The sequence below is a fragment of the Vidua chalybeata genome, chromosome 10 (assembly GCF_026979565.1).
Source record: "Vidua chalybeata isolate OUT-0048 chromosome 10, bVidCha1 merged haplotype, whole genome shotgun sequence".
Taxonomy (NCBI): domain Eukaryota; kingdom Metazoa; phylum Chordata; class Aves; order Passeriformes; family Viduidae; genus Vidua; species Vidua chalybeata.
In genome coordinates this window covers 17,227,906-17,233,538 of record NC_071539.1, presented here as the reverse complement: position 1 = coordinate 17,233,538, position 5,633 = coordinate 17,227,906, and positions in this window count along the sequence as shown.

Genomic DNA, 5,633 nt, shown 5'->3' with positions numbered 1-5,633 from the left:
AGGTGTCCCGAGTAGCGGCGCAGCGCCACCGCGCGCCGATGCCGTCACGGGCGGGGCGGGCCGCCGCCAGCCGTATGCTCTAGAATAGAAGGGCCGCGGGCCGTATTTCATAGAAGAGCGGAGAGGTCAATGCGGCGGCGGGACGCGTCCCCTTCGCTGTGTCTGTGGCCTGGGCCGCGGTGCTGGCTGTGCCGTCCCGTGGGATACGTCCAGGAAAAGTCGTTGCCGTGACCCCGGCTCAAGGAGCCCAGTCGCTGCCCATCCCCGCTGGCGCGGGGCCACCACAAGGCAGCAAAGGAAAGGCTGTTCCCCCTGGAGTAATTAACGGAGGGATATGGGCTGAGGCAGGATGTGTAGCCACAGGAAATACATTAGCTCCTTTCTGTCTGTTAAAGCAGCTGTAATCCTTCAGCCTATAAGTTCTTAAGCAGCTGGATTGTGCTGTTATTTTCTCTGTGTTCACTGCATGGGAATGTTGGCCACGTAGCTGGATAACCAACAGCAGAATTCCTTCCCTCGGTGCTTGGTTTTTGGTCTTGTATCCGAATACCAGCGTTTGGATATAGCCAACACACGCTGGGCTTAACTGAAAACGCTCAGACAGAGCTGAGCCCAAAGAGATGAGCTCCAAGATGAGGTGCAGACAAATCTCCTGGAGCAGGGTGCTGGGGATTGTATCATTTGATAAGCTGTCACAGACCATGTCACACACCTGCAGTCAGGGAGGGTGAATGAGGCTTCCCCAGGATCGTGGGGGTGGGCAGCAGACAGCAATTATCTTTTCCTTGACCTGTCCCAAGAGAGGAATTTTGTAGCTGAGAAAGCCAGTAAGGGAGATTGGCTACACAGCAAAAGAAACAGACACTGGAAGAACGGGTCCAGCTTGAAACTTTAAAGATACATGTAGTTAAATAGACTTTGTTTTGCCTCAGTTTTTCCCTGCTTCCTTTTTTTTCCTCTGTATTTCCAGAGTGACTTGGTCACTGAGGACAAGAATATTACTCCAGGTCTGGCCTAACAAATCACTCCAGTCAAGACAACAGGCAATGACCACCTAAGCAAAATACTTGGCATAGCTGGATCTAAAATCCTTCAAACACAATATTTCAGGCCTTGACCATGTTTGCTGTGCAAGGTTTCCCTGTGCTTGCAAATAGCAATGCAGTGCTTGGCCCAGTGGACATATCTGTAGTCAGAATGATAATTTGTGATCCAAGCAGACGCCAAAAGGCACCTTGTTGCCCAGTGCTCTGGTTATTATTCAGACTTGTACACACCTATTCCTCTGCTTTTTAAGCCTGACCTGCTTAGCTCCTGCCAGTTGTCAGGGGTGAGTTTGGCTCTCCGCCCAAAGAGGAGAAGACCGTGTTCTCCACATACAGAGGCTTCACAGCAGGGATTCTGAATGAATGTGCAGCTGGCATATCCACAGGGAAATGTTTTCAAGAACTACTATCCAAAAACTTTATTTGATGACTAGCGGTTATGAGCTTTTTTTAACCTTCCTTTCTTATCACATGAGACATTCCCTCCGGCCTCATCATCTGCTACTCATCATCCTGCCGCCCTTGGCTAGGGACTCGTGGTGGTGTTTTGGCGTGGAGGTACATCCTTCCACCCGCTCTTCCGCCTCCTGGCTGGGGACCCCGTCCCGCAGGAGCGGGGGATGTGCTGATCCCCGGTGTTTTCCTGCTCCCGCACCGGGGCCCCGCCGCGCCCCCGGACCGGCACCGGCACCGGCACCGGGCTGCGCCGTGCGCGCAGCGCCGCCAGGGGGCGCTGCGGCCGCGCCGGGCCCGCGCCCCAGGGACGGATCCGCCGAACACGGGGACCGCGGGACAGGGGGACATGGGGACATGGGGACACGGGGACAGCGGGACGTGAGCACAGGAGGATGTGGGGAAAGGGGTGCGGGAGAAATGGGCATGCGGACAGGAAGATACGGGGATAGGGGAGAGGGGGACAGAGGGACAAGTAGATACAGGGAAGATGGGGACAGGGAGATGGGGACATTGGGAGATGGGAAGAGGGTGACGAGGACAGTGGGAGGTGGGGAGAGTGGGGTATGAGGACAGGGAGACAGCGGGATATGGGGACAAGGACAGGAAGATCTGGGGAAGGGAGAGAGGGACAAGAAGATATGGGGTGATGGGGACAGGGGACAGGGAGGCAGGAGGATATGGAGACAGGGGGAGAAGGGAACATGGGGAAGTAGGATATGGAACAGGGGGATATGGGGACAGGAGGACATGAGGAACCTCCTGGTGAATCCCATGCAAAGGCCAGCCAGGCAGGAAAGTCACCTGTTCAGCCCCTCTGCTTGGCCCTGGTGCTTAGAGGACACTGTTAAGAGCTACCAACAGGAAAAAACAAACAAAACCAAAACAAGAACAAAACTGTTCAAATGACATCATTTTGCCTCTGAATGGATTTAGAGGGCTTTGGGGTCTTTGGTTGATGGTTTTGTTATTGTTGTTTTTGTTTGGGGGCTTTCTAAAGTGCAAGGTGGAGCACTGAGGGGTGGCACTGCTTCTCAGAGGGACTGATAGTGCCCTGTCCCCGCAAAGCCCCACTGCTGCTGGGGACAGCTGGCAGCCAGGCTGGTCCAGGGGCAAGAAGGGCCAAAGGTGACACGGGGCTGTGCTTCCTGTGGGCAAACAGCTGCCAGCAAAGCCTTGAACAAACCAATTGTAGTGTCCTCACCCCAACCATTTCAGGAAGGGAGAAAAGCCCAGATTGGTCAGATGCAGCAAAAGATGCATCCCTGCCTTCCCCCTTCTGCACCACCTGTTCTGGTCCCAAACCAGCCAGCACACATTAGTCTGGACGTGGAACAAATGCTGCCTGTGATCCAAGGAGACAAACCCAGCCCTTCTGTCTAGGACAGGGTGGCTCACAGCCAGTGTAATTAACTGATGGCCACAGGCTCCAGGTGCTCAGTGCCCCAGAGAAAAATCATTTGATTCATTACCTCTATTACACAAAAACACTTCAGGAGCTTAGACACTTAATTACAGGGAACATGGTGCATTAGTAGCCCAGATCCAACATTCAGGGGAGATGCCATGGACCTAGCAACCCAAAACGGCTTGGGGAAGATAATCCTCAGACCAGGGTCGATTGTGCATTGGCAGCATGTTGGAATGGGAATGACACTGTGTTAATGCACAATGCATGGCACACGCATCCCAGACAGGGCCCAATCTTTCTTCCAGTCTGTACGAATTATCCTCACCGTGGTCTTGAAAGCAAAAATTAGCATCCCTGAAGAAAAGAGAGGACAGCACAGCACTGAGCTGGCCATCCTGCTGTGGGCTGGCAGCACACACCCATCACTACTCCAGCAGCAGCACAGAAAAGTGTCATCTAGTAAGTGAACAGTGCCCACCTGGCCAAAGCAGCAAGCCCAGAAACAAGAGCAAGGACAATGCACTCTGTCACCAGCACCACCCTCTTGGGGAGGAGGGCAACTGCAGCTTCTACCTTTAGGTTCCCCGAGCTGATCTCCTCCTGGGTCTCACATCCAATACAAGACCATCACAGCTTCCTGGCACCACAGTAATAATGGAAATTATTAGTGTTAGACGAGTTTCAACCACTGCAGGCATTGGTATTATTATTACTAATAAATTCACACAGTTTAAACTGGTGAGGCTAAGCTCTTTAGCTTGTAGTTTCTTTGAAGTATGAGGGAAAGTTTTTAAAATGTTGCTTACAAAAGAGATATTTCAACTTGCTCTTTTTCATCTTTATTATGCCACATTGCTGCTGGGAGGCAATGCAGCCATGTTTTTAAGGGAGAGGCTGCTGTCAGAAGGCTGCCAGCAAGGGACTGTGCTGTGATGCCAAAGAGTGAACAGCAGTTGTCCCTTTACACAGGCTGAGGAATTAGCCCTTCCCTACACTTTCCACTCAGTCCAGCAAACAGGATTTGAAATCAACAATGTTAATGAAATGTGGAAGTTGTAAAAGAAAACCAGCCTTTTTAGAGCTCTCTAAAGTTAGAAAAACAAAGTTAAGACATGGTTTGGCAGATTAATAGCCTGCTATTTTACCTGTTAATTACTTCATGACTAACTACTTTCTTCATTATGTACCTGGCTCAGGAAATGTATGGCAAGTTTTACCAAACTCTTTCTCCCTACTTATTCTCTAGGCTAAAGCAACTGTAATCACAAGCATTTTCCACAGCCATTCCCTGCCCAGGGTTTCAGCCTCAGTCTGAAGAGCAATCAGTCTCTCAGGGCTTTCCACCTCAGAAAAGTTTACAAAGGATGTGTTATCTGTGCTTTTAAAGACTGAGAAGCTGAGGTGTCTGTAGAGAGCAGCCAGGAACAGCAGACAATGCGACCATCTGAGCAGCAATTCTGCAACTCCTGCTTGAAGTTAACCCATCCATTACCACAATAAGTTAAGCTTTGCACATTCATGGTCTCTGTTCTTCCTTGAGGATGGTCCCTTCCCAGCCCTCCTACCCTCAGACATCGAAGGGCTCAGGGGCCCAAAACCATCTCAGCTTTGCCAGCATGACAAAGTTCAACTGTGAAGCAGTTTGGAGTAAAGGAGGAATAGGCTGAACCAAGTAGTGGGAGCATTCACCTTAGACCTGGCAGTCCTAGAGGCACAGATGACTTTGAAAAAATTAACATGCTGCCTCTACTGACTGCAATCAGATTCCCCAAAGCCTTTCAAGAGCAGCTAACAGACTGCTACACTAAGGGTTAATAGACTACACTAAAAACTGCCTTAATGCAAAAACATCACACTGAACTCATTACTCTGTCAAGCAGGACTGGAAATTTGATATTAATCAGCTCCCAGGATGGAAGAGCAGAGTGTTTTTACAGCACTACTGAAGAGGAAGTTTTTAGCAGCTAACCTGACCCCCACCTTCCAAGGCTATTAACTCATTTCCCTTCACCCCAAGCTCCTCTACCCAGTTTATAGGTAAATATCACCAGCATCTTTGTTCAAACCTGCACTTTAACTTTTCTTTTCCAGCACTGAAAAAAAGAAAAAGTGCTGCCTAGGAGTGGCAGAGCTGAACTCCCCTTTTTCTGAGTGGTGACATATTTCACCCTTGTACTGCAGAAGATGGAAGCTCACCAGGAGTAGCTGAGACGTGTAGCATTCCCCCTCAGTTTGCTCAGAGCTCAGCTTGGGCAGGTAGTCCTGGCTCCAGCAGACTAAATAATCCTGTTCACCTTTGCCAAGCCACCCTCTTCACTGTCCACTTTTGGGGAAAAAAAAAAAATACCCAGTTACTCACTGTTCATGCTCTAAAGCAATCATCTTATTTTACAAGTTATTTCAGGACTAACAGAAGGGAATGACAGTTGTTTACACAGAAACTGTGCTAAGGCAAACCTGAAAGCTTATGTCACTGCATTTTTTTTCTTGCCCAAACCTAATCCCAAACCTGCTTGCTGCCCAGAGCAGACACTGCTGCTGTGTCTAAATCCTGTGGGAGCTCAGTTTCAATACCAACCCCGAAATATTTGAATTCTTAACACAAACATTAAATAGAAGCAACTGGAAAATTAATTCTCATATTGCAATTTTATTTTGATATTAAAACAGCAGCTGTTACTCTGAAATACAATCCCACAGTGCTCCAGAGCCCAAAGATGACA